Genomic DNA, 17,337 nt, shown 5'->3' on the forward strand with positions numbered 1-17,337 from the left:
GGCACTGTTATTGTCCCTGTTCTTGCATAAGCATTGCCTGGAACTTGGAGAAGTAACTTACTCAATGTCAACATATTCAGGGATTAGGAGTGCTAGGTCTTGAATGTTTTCCTTATGCCAATGTTTGTAGCAGTTGGGTTTCAGAAGATTTGTGAACTTGGACTCTGAAGTTGAGATACAAGCTGGAGACAAATATTTGGAAATCATCAGCATAAAAATGATGCTCTGACTGCATACCATCAATGGATGCCTTCTTCCTATCTCACTGTTGTGCCTCTCCTATTGTATGACCCAGGATCATTTTCCATGTAAGCTATTTGCATTTGAATCCATGTCCCAAAGTCTGCTTCTAAGGAGCTAGACCTCAGAGAGAAACTGATGAAAAGGTAATAGAGGACGAGGAATAAAGGACACTAAAAGTTTTCTTAGGACTTAGTTAAGAAAGTAGGGAAATAAACAGGAAAATAATATCACAACAGAATTCAGGACTACGTTTTTTTATTTATTTTATTTGAGAACATGATGTACAGAGGGGTTACAATTACATGGGCAGGATAATGCATACATTTCTTACCAAGCATTGCAACCTCCTCCTTTGTTTACCCTTCACCTCCCTTCCCATCCTCCCCCCTCCCCCCCAACCAATCATACCCCCCTCCCCCCCCACACACCGACATTGTAAAGCTGGTTTTGACATGACATTTTGTACTTCTCATTGTTGCAACAGGTCCACCTGAATCCTTAAACGACTTGTTTGTCCCCATCTCCTCCACATGTTATACTGACATCAAATATAGTGAAAGCGGGGGTTACACTGTGGGGGAGGGACATACAAAGTAACAAAGAAATAATCTTATAAATGCGTTAGAAACACATGCATGAAAGAAATGAAAACATTAAAATACATATTTAAGGGTTCATTTTCCTAACATCACATTATCTGACCTTTTCCGCTTGACTCATACCTATACTAGATATTGCAAATAAGGGAAACCATGGGACCTATGCTTCTTTGGGCCTGGCTTACTTCACTTAACATAATTTTTTCCAAACCTTTCCATTTCCTAACAAATGGGGCAATGTCATTCTTTCTGATGGAGGCATAGAATTAAATTGTGTATATATACCACATTTTCTTGATCCATTCATCTACTGAGGGGCATCTGGGTTGGTTCCATATCTTAGCTATGGTAAATAATGCTGCAATAAACATAGTCGTGCTGGTAGCTTTAGTGTGGTCTTGTTTGTAAACATATGGGTAAATGCCCAAAAGTGGGATTGCTGGATCATAGGGGAGATCTATGTGAAGTCTTTTGAGGAACCTCCATACTGCTTTCCAAAGTGGTTGAACAAGTTTACATTCCCACCAACAATGAAGTAAGGTTCCTTTCTGTCCACATCCCCTCCAGCATCTGTTGTTGTTAGAGTTCTTGATTTTTGCTGTTCTAACTGGAGTGAGGTGATATCTCAATGTTGTTTTGATTTGCATTTCTTTTATGGTTAGGGATGTTAAACATTTCTTCATGTGTCTATTGGCCATCCTTCTTTCTTCTTCAGAGAAGCTTCTCTTTAAGTCTTTCGCCCACTTATTTATTGGGCAGTTGTTTCTTTGAGGATTTGTTGTTGGGAAGTGACGCTGTAGCTCAAGTGGTAGAGCGCTCTACTTGAGCTGAAGAGCTGAAGGACAGCGCCCAGGCCCAGAGTTCAAGCCCCACAACCAACAACAACAACAAAAAAAGTGAAAAGGACTACTTTTTAAGAAGGGAAAGAATTAGCAGGAAGGGAAACACTGAAGAAGTCCTGGAAAAGAATTTTCTCAAGAGGTTAGCAAACCAAAGGCAGCAGTAGACAACAAAAATAGAACTAACATAGAGGGGGAAAATCCAAGAGTCTAGGGAAGGAAAATAGTGGCCAGAAAGGCATGAACAGGTCAGACAGTCTTAATTCATCTAAGGTTTTGCTGAGTTGATCAAAGATCACTTGAATAAGATTAGACCTCCTATCTCTGATTTACCTTTTCAAATTCTCTACACTTAATTTGATATACCACTGCTTTAATCTTGAGACTTCACCAATAACCTTTCTGTCTTCCTTTTCATTAAAATTAAGGAAATTATGAAGTTACTCACTTGAAGAATCTTTACAACTAGAAATATACTTTATACAAAGAAACTGAGTCCCTGATCCTCAGCACCACATAAGCAAAAAGAAAAAAGCCGGAAGTGTCTCTGTGGCTCAAGTGGTAGAGCACTAGCCTTGAAAATAGGAGCTGAGGGACAGTGCCAAGGCTCAGAGTTCAAGCCCTTCGACTGGACCCCACCCCAAAAAAAGAACCTGATTCCCTGAGGAGATCTCACTTTTCATGTTTGTGAAATCGTGGTAGGAAACCGAGACGGTCTTTTCTACATTTAGGAACAAGCAAAAGCAAAGAGATTATCTGTAAAAAGAAAGTGTGTGGGTTGATATCAGAAACCCATTTTGAACTCATAACCATTGTGACATCATAATCACTTTGTGACATCACATTGTCATTGTGATATTACTAAACTATTGTGGCATCAAAAACCTGTCCTGTACTCATAAATTTTGCAACATGCATCTGTTTTGGCATCTTAGGCCCTTTATGAGCTAATATTCTGGTATTAGCCTCATAATATTTCAAATATGACATGTGATATTAAAAATCCACTGTGACATCTTGAACATTATGACATCACAGTGCCAGATATCATGACCATTGTGTTATATTATGAAAATACAAACCAGTTAGGACTTGAGAACATTTGAGACAACACATGCCTTTGGAGACACCACGGTACCTTTGTGAACACATATACTCATTGTGAATTAAAGAAAATTGAGACCCATCATGCCATTGTGACAGTACAAACCCTTTGTGACATTACAAACCTATTATGACCAGTATGGCCTCACCAATTAATTGTGACATCAAATCATGACATGATATTTTGACATCACACTGCCATTGTGATATCACTGTTCAATTGTGTTTTTACATAGTTTGACCTCATAATATATATACAATGGAATTCTATACCTCCATCAGAAAGAATGACTCGGCCCCATTTGTTATGAAATGGAAAGGCTTGGAATAATTTATATTAAGGGAACTAAGACAGGCCTAAATAACCAGAGATCCCATGGTTTCCCTTATTTGCAATTACTAGTATTTGTCTAGAACAAGCAGAAAAGGTAAAAAAAACTATGTACATATGACCATGTAAGATGAAACTAGAGAAGTGAACCCCAAGATAAGGACACAAGTGGTTTTATCTTCCTTGCTATTGTTTTTAATGTATTTATAATGTGCTGATAGTTTCTTATGAATATTTTACCCCATGGAATATCTGCTGTTTTCAATGTTTCTGGTGCCCTGCATCTTGTGTATACATTTTTCTAATTTAGGGAGGGAAAGGGAAATAACATAATGCATAAATAAGGATACAAGTTGACCCATTGTAGCAATGATATGTACAAGACACTATGTAGAAAAGGAACTTAGGGGAGATGAAAGAGTGGAGGAGGTGGGGAGGGAAGGGATGGTAGGATAACAACAAAGGAGGGGGTAACAATGTTCAATAAGAAATGTATTCATTACCTTACTCATGTAATTATAATCCCTCTATAGAGTATCTTTACAATAAAAATATATACAATAAAAGAAAATACAAAACAATAATTTATATAATTTCTTACTCTATTAAAATGATATAAAAATCCCACAATGTGATCTCTCAGGGAAAGGGGTAGGGGCTGATCATTGCTGCCTTTACTACATGGGATTAGTAAAAGGTCACCTGAGACAATAGCCAGCACTTCTCACTTCCTCTTACCTGGTAAGATGGGGACTTGCCTGTCCCCTTATTGGCAGTAAACCTTTTCTTTGTTCTTCCAAAAAAAATGAGATTCCACCTCACCCCTGTTAGAATGGCTACAATCAAGAAATCTGGTGGCTGGGAAGGTGGCTCAGTGGTAGAGTGTTTGCCTTGCATGCATGAGGCCCTGAGTTCAATTCCTCAGCACCACATAAGCAGAAAAAGTTGGAATTGGTTCTGTGGTTCAAACAGTAGAGCGCTAGCCTTCAGCTGAAGACCTGAGGGACAGCACCCAGTCCAATGGTTCAGGCCACATGACCAACAAAATAAAAAAAAAATCTAATAATAACGATGCTGTTGGGAATGTGTCCAAAAGGGAACTTTACTGCATTGTTGCTGGGAGTGGAAACTTCATATTGGAAAGCAGTATGAAGATCCCTCCACAGATCCACATAGAGCTCCCCTTTGACCCAGCATCCCACTTTTGAGCATTTACCCAAAGAATCAGAAACAAGGCCATAAGAAATCTACCAACACAACTATGTTTTATTGCAGCATTATTCACCGTAATTAATATATACAACCAACCCAGCTGCCCCTCTGTAGATGAATTGTTAAATAAAATGTCACAAAACTACAATTATATCTGTATTTTGACATCACATTGTCATTGTGACATCCTAGAAACATTGTGAATGCCTATTCTGTGATTCCATTCTGTCTCAAATGTGGCATGTTGGTTGATGTCAGAAACCCATTGTGACTCCATTAGCTTTGTGACATCACAATCCCTTTGTCATATCACATTGTTATTGTGATTTCAATAACCCACTCTCACATAACAAATCTGTCCTATCCTCATAATTTTTGTGTCATGCATTCATTGTGGTATCAGGAATTTTGTGTACTCATAATCTGTGTTTGAAATCATGATACTTCAAGTATGAAATGTGATATCAGAAATCAACAGTGACCTCAGACCACGGAGACATCACACTGCCAGAGGTCCTGAACTTTGTATCACATTGTGACATCACAAAACTTTTAGGACGTCACATTTGTCATAACATATGCCTTTGGAGACATCACAGTCCCTTTGCAAACTCATATACTCATTGTGAGTTAAAGACAATTGAGACCCAGAATTTAATTGTGACAATGCCAGAAAATTGTGATATACACCTATTTTAACCTCATCAATATTATGGCACCACCAACTAAATGTGGCATCAAAACATTATTATGTATTGATATAGTGACATCACATTGTATTGTAATACTACTGTCCTATCATTTTTCAAAAACGTATAATAGGACCTCATAACATTTTAGTAAATTCATGACCCTTGGGACCTGAAGCACATACAGTGTATACTCATTGTGAACTAGCAGCAATTGAATTTTGATCTGTGAGTGTGATATTACAATCATTGTGACATCACAAACCAAAGGTAACCTCATCACTATTGTGACATAACAAACCAATTGGGACATGACATTGCCATTGTGACATCAAGATCACATTGTGAAATGACAAATCTATTATGACTTGTTAGAATCTTTAAAAAAATAAACACATGATCTTTGTGATATCCCACTTCCTTTGTGTACCCGTATCCTCATTGTGAACTAACAGTTGAGATGTGCACATGAAAATGTAACATCACACACCCCTTGGGACATCAGGTCGATTGTCATACCATTGTCTTTATGACACAAACTCATTGTGACATCACCAATCTACAATGACGATCATAGCCATTTGACATCACTTTGTCATGGTGATGTCCTAGACACATTGTGAATTCCTATTCTGTGACTTCAATCTATTTCAAAAGTGGCATGAATTTTGACATCAGAAACCCATTGTCACTTCATATCCAGTGTGACATCACATTGCCATTGTGATATCACTAACCCACTGTGACATCACAAATCTATCCTGTCCTCATATACTTTTGACCTGCTGCCATTGTTATATCTTAAACCTTTGTGATCTCATAATCTGTTTTTTGACCTCATTATATATCAAGTATGACATGATATCAGAAACTGTGACTTCATGACTGTTGTAACATCACACTGCTAGGTGTCCTGAGTATAGTGTCAAATTGTGACATCCCACACCTGTAAGGACTTCATCACTTTTATGATAACACATGCCATTGGAGACTTCAAAGTCTCTTTTTGAACTCATATACTCATTGTGAATTAATGTAAATGAGGTCGGCCATTCCATTGTTATATTACCAACTGATTGTGATTTCACAAACATATTGTTACACCACCAGTATGGCATAACCAATTGTGATATCAAAACATTATTATGGCATGATATTGTGACATCATATTGCCATTGTGATATCGCTGTCCCATTGGGTTTTCACAAATCAGTTGTGACTTCACAATAATTTAGAAAATGTATAGCCTTTGGGATTTCAAGCTTTAGCTGTGTACTCCTATCCTCATTGTGAACTACTAGCATTTGAATTTGGGTGTGATTTGGATATTACAAACTCATTGTGACATCAATATTCCATTGTGACTTCATAACCACTGTGAAATCACAAACCCATTGTGATATCACGTTGCCATTGTTATATCACTAAAGTATTGTGACATCACAAACCTGTTAGGCCTGAAGAACATTTGTGACAAAACATGCCTTTGGAGGTATAACAGTCCCCTTGTGATTTCATATACTCATTAAAAAAATGAAAATTGAGATCCGGCATTCTATAGTGACATCACCAACCCATTGTGACATCTCAAAACCATTGTGTCCTCATCACCAGTATGGCATCACCACCCAATTGTGACATCAGTACATTGTTAAGACATGATATTTTTACATCACATTGCCATTGTGATATCATTGTCCCATTGAGTTTTCACAATCTGATTAAGACTTCATAACATTTTAGAAAATTCATGACCTTTGGGATTTCAAGTTCCTCGTTAACTCGTATCCTCATAGTGAAATAGTAGCAATTGATATTGGACATATTCTGATATTAAAAACTCTTTTTGATGTCACAAACCCAAGTTACCTCATTACCTCTGTGACGTCACATTGCTATTGTGACATCATGATTACATTGTGACAACCCAAACTTATTTTGACCTCTTAACACCTTTGAAAAAACACATGGCATTTGTAACATCACAATTGCTTTGTGTACCCATATCATCATGAACTCAGGACAATTGAGAACAGACATGCCATTGTAACATCACAAACCCTCCATCACATTATCACCAGTATGATATGACACTGTCATTATGACACCATCAGCTCATTGTGATATCACCAAACTACAATTACATCGTAGCATTATGACATCAGATTGACATTGTGATGCCATAGATACATTGGCAGTGCCTATTCTGTGATTTCATTCTAATTCAAATGCGGCATGTGTGTTGATAGCAGAAACCTATTGTGAACTCATAACCCTTGTCACAACACAATCCCCTTATGACATCACATTGCCATGGTGATATCACTAACCCACTTTGAGATCACCAACCTGTCCTGCCTCTGTAATTTTTTGGCATGCAGCCATTGTTATATCGGTGGCTCTTTGTGAGCTCATAATCTTTTTTTATTTCAAAATATTTCAGGTGTGATGTGATATTACAAATCCACTGTGACATCATGACCACTGTGATATGATACTGCCAGACATGACTATTGTGCACATTGTGAAATCTAATATCGCTTAGGAATTCAGAACATTTGTGACACATGCTGTTGTAGATATCATAGTCCTTTTCTGATCTCATATATTCATTGTGAGTTAATGACAATTGTGATTTGGCATGCCATTTTGACATTACCAACCCATTGTGACATCACAAAGCTATTATTACCTCATTACTATTATTGAATCACCAAACAACTGTGACAAAACATTATTATGATATGATAGTGTGACATCACATTGCCTTTGTGATATAGTTGTCCCATTGTGTTTTAAAAAACCTCGTATGAACTCATAACATTTTACAAAACTCAATGGATTTGGAGCTTCAAGCTCCTTTGTGAACTCGTATTCTCATTTTGTACTAGAAGCAATTGAAATTGCAATTTTATTGTGATACTAGAAACTAGTTGTGACATCACAATTCCATTCTGACTTCATCAACACTGTGACAGTCCAAAACTATTATGACATCTGAGCACCTTTAAAAAAAATGGCCTTTGTGACATCACAGTTCCTTTCAATACACATATCCTCATTGTGAACTCATGAAAATTGAGATCAGAGATGCAATTGTAACACCACATACCCTTTGAGAAATCATCACCAGTGGTTCATCCCCTCATTGTGGTTTCAGAAAATATAATGACATCATAGCACTAAGACCTCACATTGTCATTGTGACATCATAGTTATGTCATGATCATTGATGTCACAATTAGTTGGTGATGCCATACTAGTCATGAGGTCACAATAGGTTTGTGATGTCACAATGGTTTGGTGAGTCATAATGGCATTCTAGATCCCAAATTTTTTTGTGATGTCACAGTGGTGATGAGGTCACAACGGGTTTCTGATGTCACAATGAGTTTGTAATATCCCAATATGTCCAAATTTACCAATGGAATAGAATTGAAAACCCAGAAATGAACCTACAGACCTATAGCCATCTAATCTTCGATAAGGAAGCTAAAAAAATAGAATGGAAGAAAGACAGCCTCTTCAGTAAATGGTGCTGGCAAAATTGGTTAACTACATGTAGAAAACTAAAGCTAGATCCTTATATATCACCCTGCACCAGAATCAACTCCAAATGGATCAAAGACCTTGAACTCAAAGCAGACACTCTGAAAACATTACAGGATGGAATAGGAGAAACCCTAGGTCTCCTTGGCTCAGGCCGAAATTTTCTGAATAGAGACCGGAAACACAACAAATCAAAGAAAGGTTGGACAAATGGGATTGCATAAGGTTGCAGAGCTTCTGCAGGCCAAATGACATAGCTAGCAAGATCAATAGAAAGGCCACAGATTGGGAGAAGATTTTTACTAGCCATACAACGGACAAGGGTCTCATATCTAAAATATACTTGGAACTCAAAAAATTAAACCACCCAACAACAAATCCTCAAAGAAACAACTGCCCAATAAATAAGTGGGCGAAAGACTTAAAGAGAAGCTTCTCTGAAGAAGAAAGAAGGATGGCCAATAGACACATGAAGAAATGTTCAACATCCCTAGCCATAAAAGAAATGCAAATCAAAACAACATTCAGATATCACCTCACTCCAGTTAGAACAGCAAAAATCAAGAACTCTAACAACAACAGATGCTGGAGGGGATGTGGACAGAAAGGAACCTTACTTCATTGTTGGTGGGAATGTAAACTTGTTCAACCACTTTGGAAAGCAGTATGGAGGTTCCTCAAAAGACTTCACATAGATCTCCCCTATGATCCAGCAATCCCACTTTTGGGCATTTACCCAAATGTTTACAAACAAGACCACACTAAAGCTACCAGCACAACTATGGTATTGCAGCATTATTTACCATAGCTAAGATATGTAACCAACCCAGGTGCCCCTCAGTAGATGAATGGATCAAGAAAATGTGGTATATATACACAATGGAATTCTATGCCTCCATCAGAAAGAATGACATTGCCCCATTTGTTAGGAAATGGAAAGGTTTGGAAAAAATTATGTTAAGTGAAGTAAGCCAGGCCCAAAGAAGCATAGGTCCCATGGTTTCCCTTATTTGCAATATCTAGTACAGGTATGAGTCAAGCGGAAAAGGTCAGATAATGTGATGTTAGGAAAATGAACCCTTAAATATGTATTTTAATGTTTTCGTTTTTTTCATGCATGTGTTTCTAACGCATTTATAAGATTATTTCTTTGTTGCTTTGTATGTCCCTCTCCCACAGTGTAACCCCCACTTTCACTATATTTGATGTCAGTATAACATGTGGAGGAGATGGGAACAAACAAGTCGTTTAAGGATTCAGGTGGACCTGTTGCAACAATGAGAAGTACAAAATGTCATGTCAAAACCAGCTTTACAATGTCGGTGTGTGTGGGGGGAGGGGGGTATGATTGGTTGGGGGGGAGGGGGGAGGATGGGAAGGGAGGTGAAGGGTAAACAAAGGAGGAGGCTGCAATGCTTGGTAAGAAATGTATGCATTATCCTGCCCATGTAATTGTAACCCCTCTGTACAGTATGTTCTCAAATAAAATAAAATAAAATTTAAAAAATAGGTCCAAATTTAATTGATAGTAGTTTACAGTAAAAATAGACATTCACAGAAGGAGCTTGAAGTCCCAAACAGCAAGAATTTTCTAAAATGTTATGAGCTCATACTAGATTTTTGAAAACACAATGGGACAGTGATATCATGATGGCATAGTGATGTCACAATATCATTTCAAAATAATGTTTGATGTCACAATTATTTCAGAATGCCATACTAGTGTTAATGTCACAATACTTTGTGTTGTCTCAGTGGGTTGGTGATGTCAAAATGGAATGCTGGAACTCAATTCTCATTTGTTCAAAATGAGTATATGAGTTCACACAGGGACTGTGATGTCTCCAAAGTTATTTGTTGTCACAACATTGATGAAGTACTAAGAGGTTGGTGGTGTCAAAATGTGATATTGCGGTCATGACGTCTGGCAGTATAATGACACAAGGGTCATGTCACAGTGGATTTCTGATATCACATGTCATACCTTAAAAATTATGAGGTCGAAAACAATTTGTGTGCTCACAAAGTGCCTCAGATATCAAAATGGTGACGTTACAAAATTTATGAAGACAAAACATTTTTGTGAAGTCACAGTATGTTAGTAATATCAATATGGCAATGTGATGTGACAAATGGATTGTGATCTCACAATGGCTATGAGGTCACAATGGGTTTCTGTTATCAACCCATATGACATATTTGAAATAGAAATCAATCCCAGAATAGGCATTCACAATTTGTATATGATGCCACAGTGACAATGTCATGTCATAATGCTATGATGTCATTGTCATATTGTGATGTCAAATTGAGCTTATGGTGTCATAATGACAATGATATGTCACACTGGAGAGTTTGTGATGTCACAATGGAATGTCTGGTCTAAACTGTCCTCAGCATCCAACATTCTTTCTTCAGCCTCCTCCATTTTTCTTTGAAGACATTTTACTTCACTTTCTATCACCCTTCTTATTGCTGTTCTTTCTTAATGGTGGCCAACTCCTTATTAAAGTTTTCTTTTAAGTCTTGAATAGATTGCCTTACCTTCTGGCATTGGTTGCCAGACTTTTCTTTCCACTCCTTAATCTGGGTCCTTATCTTTTCATTAGCTTCTTTATTCCTCTGCTGGAGTTCCTTTATCTTTTTATTTCTGGAGGCTATGAAGTCATCTATTAGCTTCTGGTTGGCCTCATCACACTCTCAGAATAACCTATTCAGGGTATCCAATTTTTCATTCAGCAGGTTTACTAGCCTTGCAGTTAATCTATCATGAACATTATCCTCTAGGTTATTCTGGGACTGTTCTGTAGCTTGTTTGTGTGGAGATAGTTTTGAGGTTTTTGATTGGCCATATTCCTTGTGTTTCTGCAGTTGGTTCTACCCATTTGGAGACAAGAATCACATTGGTATGACAGTAGGACAGTCTTTTTATGGGGGAGGGGGAGCGGAGCCAACCCAGTGTCATGTACATATATAGATCTTAAGGTTTCAAAGTTATGTGTAAGTGTTTTCCTATTTAGCTCTCTTTTTCTTTGCTTGGAGAGGGATATTGTGGCTTCAGGGTCAAGATTATGTATAGTTGCAACTTGTGACATCCTGGGTTTGGGTGATAAGTACTCTGCTCCTTAGAGTTAACAAGATGGTCCCCTTGTACTCAAAATAGTCAAATGGAACCAATTTTGTGGTCAAATATAGAACCAAATGTAAGTTGGTTCATATATTAACCGTTAGGAATCAGTGGGCTGGAGCAGATGGAGAATTGAAGGGTTAGGATTGGAGAGATATGATTTCAAGTTCAGAAAAGAACTTGGGTATAATGATAGTAGAGGGATAAGAACAGCTTGGGGGAGGGGTATATGTATGTAGTACAATGAGAATAAAGACCTTGTTATCAAGTGTCAGAGGTGGAAAAGAATTTGAAGAAACGTTATGTAGGGAGTAGCTTAGAGATCGAGATGAAGGTAAGAAAAAGAAGTGTATTTGGAAAGTTGCTGAGATTAGAGAAAGATTTTTCAAATATTATTAGAGAGTCGCTTAATCTAAGTTAACTCCTGTAATTATTGTTTACACACGTAGAAGGAGGCCTTACTTTGTGTATAGAACTAGGCAGGGTAGCTCTGATGGAGTATTAGTATAATGTGGAGAGAGAGGAGAAAGGGAGAGTTAGAAGAAAATAAAGAATAAAAATCTGACAAATTAGATCAGAAAGTGGAAGAAGAAACCAAATAATAATGAAAAATAGAAGCTTTAAGAGAAATAGCAAATCCTAAATCACAATACACTTAAATCGTACACTTAAATAATACGTAGAAATAAAAACAACCAACAAAAGATCAGACATAAAGCCTAACAAAACAAAAAAAACAAGAATAAAAACTGAAGAATTGTTTTTTGGGGAGTTCTTTAGGGGAGCTTTAGTCTCCCCATAGATCTCAGAGCAGATTCCTGATAGAACATTGTATGTCTTGCTGTAGTCAACTTTCCTTGTGGCTTGGTTGGGAGTAGATGGCCTTTTGATAGGAGAGGGTGCCTGTTATCTAGAGTCACACTCTCAGGTCTGGTGGCAGGGAGTTTTGGGGGTTTCAGGTTTGTAGACTGCTATCATAGGCCTGCAGCTGCGTCCCAGGCTTTTCCAGGTAGCCACACCAGCCTTAGGAACAAAGCTTATGGCCGTGTTTTGTGCTGGTATGATCCCTTCTTTTGGAAGTGGATTTGGGTCAGAGGGCTTTGGGATTCCACATGGAATTGCCACCCCCAGAGATTAGACCCAGTTGGGTTACTCACGAGGTCTGTAGCTGGTGGTGTGCTGTGGCAGGAAAGACTTGGAAAAAATTATATTAAGTGAAGAAAGCCAGGCCCAAAAAAACATAGGGCCCATGATTTCCCTTGTTTGCAATAACTAGTATATGTCTGAGACAAGCAGGAAAGGTCAGATAAATTGATGTTAGGTGAAAGGAACTCCAAGATAAGGATTCAAATATTTTTGCTTTCATGCAATTGTTTCTAACATATTTATAAGGTGATTTGTTTGTTGCTTGGTATGGCCTTCCCTCATGGTATAACACCTGGTTTCACTGTATTTGATGGTTTAATTTGTGAAGGAGAAAGGAGAAAATTGTATTTAATGGTGAAAAAAAAAAGCCATTCCCTCTTAACTCAGGAACAAGACAAGGATGTCCACTCTCTCCACTTCTCTTCAATCTAGTATTAGAATGCCTAGCTACAGCAATAAGACAAGATGCAAACATAAAGGGGATCCAAATAGGAAAGGAAGAAATAAAAGTATCTCTCTTTGTAGATGACATAATCTTGTACATAAAGAATCCCATACACTCCACTCCCAAATTACTCAAGCTGATTCAAAACTTTGGCAAAGTAGCAGGGTATAAAATTAACCCCCAAAAATCAATGGCTTTTCTGTATGCCAACAATAAGAAAAGTGTGGCTGAAATTAGGAAAGCAACTCTATTTGTAATAGCGCCACAAAAAATAAAATACCTAGGAATTAACTTAACCAAAGAAGTGAAAGACCTCGATGATGAAAACTTTAAAAGCTTGAAAAAGGAAATCAAAACAGAACTTTAAAAAATGGGAAAATCTCCCATGCTCCTGGATTGGCAAGATTAACATCGTAAAAATGGCAATACTTCCCAAGGCTATCTACAAATTCAATGCGATACCTATCAAAATTCCACCCTCATTCTTCAAGGAAATAGAAGAGGCAATCCAAAAATTCATATGGAACAATAAAAGACCCCCAATAGCAAAAATGCTCCTCAACGGAAAGAACACTGCTGGAGGAATATCAATACCAAACTTCAAACTCTACTATAAAGCCATAGTAATCAAAACAGCTTGGTATTGGCACAAGAAAAGACCTCAGGACCAATGGAATAGTATTGAAAACCCAGAAATTAACTTACAGACCTATAGCCATCTAATCTTTGATAAGGGAGCTAAAAAAATAGAATGGAAGAAAGACAGCCTCTTCAGTAAATGGTGCTGGCAAAATTGGTTAACTACTTGTACAAAGTTAAGCTAGATCCTTATATATCACCCTGCACCAGAATCAACTCCAAATGGATCAAAGACCTTGAAGTCAAAGCAGACACTCTGAAAACTTTACAGGATGGAATAGGAGAAACCCTAGGTTTCCTTGGCGCAGGCCGAAATTTTGTTAATAGAGACCCGGAAACAAAATAAATCAAAGAAAGGTTGGACAAATGGGATTGCATGAAGTTGCAGAGCTTCTGCATGGCAAAGGACATAGCTAGCAAGATCAATAGAAAGCCTAAGGATTGGGAGAAGATCTTCACTAGCCATACAACGGACAAGGGTCTCATATCTAAAATATACTTGGAACTCAAAAAATTAAATCCCCCTACAACAAATCCTCAAAGAAACAAATGCCCTATAAATAAGTGGGCTAAAGACTTAAAGAGAAACTTCTCTGAAGAAGAAAGAAGGATGGCCAATAGACACATGAAGAAATGCTCAACCGCCCTAGCCATAAAAGAAATGCAAATCAAAACTACATTAAGATACCACCTCAAACCAGTTAGAATGGCAAAAATCAAGAACTCTAATAACAATCGATGTTGGAGTGGATGTGGACAGAAGGGAACCTTACTTCGTTGTTGGTGAGCTAAGATATGGAACCAACCCAGATGCCCCTCAGTAGATGAATGGATCAAGAAAATATGGTATATATACACAATGGAATTCTATACCTCCATCAGAAAGAATGGCATTGCCCCATTTTTTAGGAAATGGAAAGACTTGGAAAAAATTATATTAAGTGAAGTAAGCCAAGACCAAAGAAACAGGTCCCATGGTTTCCCTAATTTGCAATATCTCGTATATGTATGAATCAAGCAGAAAATTTCAGATAAGGTGATGTTAGGAAAATGAACCCTAAGATATGTATTTAAATGTTTTTTTCTTTCATGCATTTTGTTTCTAACGCATTTATGAGATTATTTCTTTGTTGCTTTGTATGTCCCTCCCCCACAGTATAACCCCTGCTTTCACTATGTGTTGTCGATATAATTTGTGCAGTGGAAGGGGAAACACAACTCCCTTAAATAAGGATACAGGTGGACCCGTTGCAACAATGAGAAGTACAAGTTGTCATGTCGAAAATGAACTTTTCAACTTCGGTGGGGGGTGAAGATTGGGTGGGAGAGATGCTGGGAAGGGATGGGAAAGGGACACACAAGACTATCTGCTAGTAGCAGATGGTGTGTACCCAATCCCAGAGATAGACAAGTGCTTGAGGGGCAAGGGCAGAATTTCCTCCATGGCCTATAGTCACATCACCTCCCTGTGTTAGGATCAAGATTAAGGAATGAATATTATGTTGTCCCTTTCCTATTTACATTTCCTTCTGGGCTACTCTGGTGCTGATTGCACTCTCTAATGGAAATAGTTTTGACCATGGAGGCTCGATCAGTGGTGATAAAAGAGTTTTTATTGGAATGCTAGTGTTGTACAGGTGGCTAATTTCAAAGACCTGCAGCCAGCAAATACACAACACAGGAAACAGACCACAGAGGAAACAAAGGACAAAAACAATGTAACAAACCAATTCAGCTCCAATGGATTGCTGAATGAATTTGGATGCCATGTTGACCAGAGAACAGCCAGGAGACAGGAGACAGGACATGAACATGGAGACATATGACATGGTGTAATGGCACCTGAGCTGGTCCACACATGAATCGGGTCAGTACATGGGGAGAGTCAAGGAAACTCCCAGTCCCAGGCACTGAAATGACAGAGTTAAAAACCTACCAGCCAGATGTCTACCCAGAATTTAAAATTCTGCCATTACCAGTCTATTGTCTTACTAGAAACTTTTATACATTCTGTGTATTTTTCTTGTTCGATAATGTTTGTATTTTTTGGACTAAAACTTTTCAGTAGTTTTGTCGGATATGTATGGTGGAGGTTTATTCTTTTAATTGCACCACTCTGGAAGTATTTTCGTGCATTTGTCCTTTATCATTCACTTGTGAAAAATACCTTAGCAAGGTACAGTAATCTTGGTGGATAAAATGCATTTTTTCAGTACTGTAAGGACTTCCTAAGGACTTCTACCATGCCCTGCTGGTATGTATGTATTATATTTAGGAGTCAACTGTTAGAGGAACAGGGGCACACCTAAGTGTTATGAGTTCCATTTCTCTCCTATTCTAGAGAATCTTCCATACAAAATTCACTTTTGACAGCTTGATCATACAATAGCTTGCTATAGATGTGTAGATGTCATTGACAAAAATTTGATTAGCATTTTATGTTTTTGTATCTTAGTATATATTTTTATCCTTGTGTACATAGAATTTTAAATACTGTCATTACTTATTAGAACAAGCATTTTAACTTGTTGGCATCCTCAACCATTTATTGAATCCACAAAACACTAATATTTACTATTATATATACTGTTGTCAACTTTTGACAAAACTTCTTTCACATGTCCTTATCCTTGCTTTCAGTTTAGTCAACCATATTTACATGTTTGATTAGACTTCCTTCAAGGTAATTATTTTCTTCTGTATAGAAGATATCACTAACCTAACTGCAATAAGTTGAGAAATTTTAAATGTACATATATATTTATATACATATAAATATATATACACTATATATTGAAAAAGTTCATATTCTCATTTGAATTTTGATGTTCCCACTATTGTTTCTTTCTTTGAACAATTCATCTTTACTTCCTCATATTAATTTCCTTAAAATGTGCACACATACATACATAGGAATGAATGCACAAACATGACAGAATAGAAACAAATGTACTTTAATACTTTTTAGTCCTGTTTTCTTTTCTAACCACTATCTCAATCTAAAAATATTGTGAAGGTAATAGTTATTACTGCCTTTTATCATAGTGGCCTTGGAACTGGGATTAAATGTAGAGTTTGCTCACAATTCTTTCCTCATCCCTCAGGTTGGATGTCCCGCTGTTAAGAATGAATTACTTAGAGTTGAATGTATCCCTTTGTCTGTGTTACATGAATGAAAATACATTTCCCCCACCTAATATTTAAACTCTTGTTCTGGTTGATATTTCAGGAAGTGTTGTTCACTATTTTGGGTGTGTGAGCAGAGCTTGCTATAGAATCATATCTAAATGACACTTTGCTCCTGAAAGATGTTCTTAAATTGAAAATTTGTTAGCCTGACCTCCCATACAACCACATACCCTAAACTGATTGACTCAAACCCAAGTTTTAATTTTATTTTTTTTAATTCCCTGG

The sequence above is a fragment of the Dipodomys merriami genome, unplaced genomic scaffold, assembly GCF_024711535.1.
Source record: "Dipodomys merriami isolate MVZ:Mamm:240054 unplaced genomic scaffold, mDipMer1.0.p SCAF_1502, whole genome shotgun sequence".
Taxonomy (NCBI): Eukaryota; Metazoa; Chordata; class Mammalia; order Rodentia; family Heteromyidae; genus Dipodomys; species Dipodomys merriami.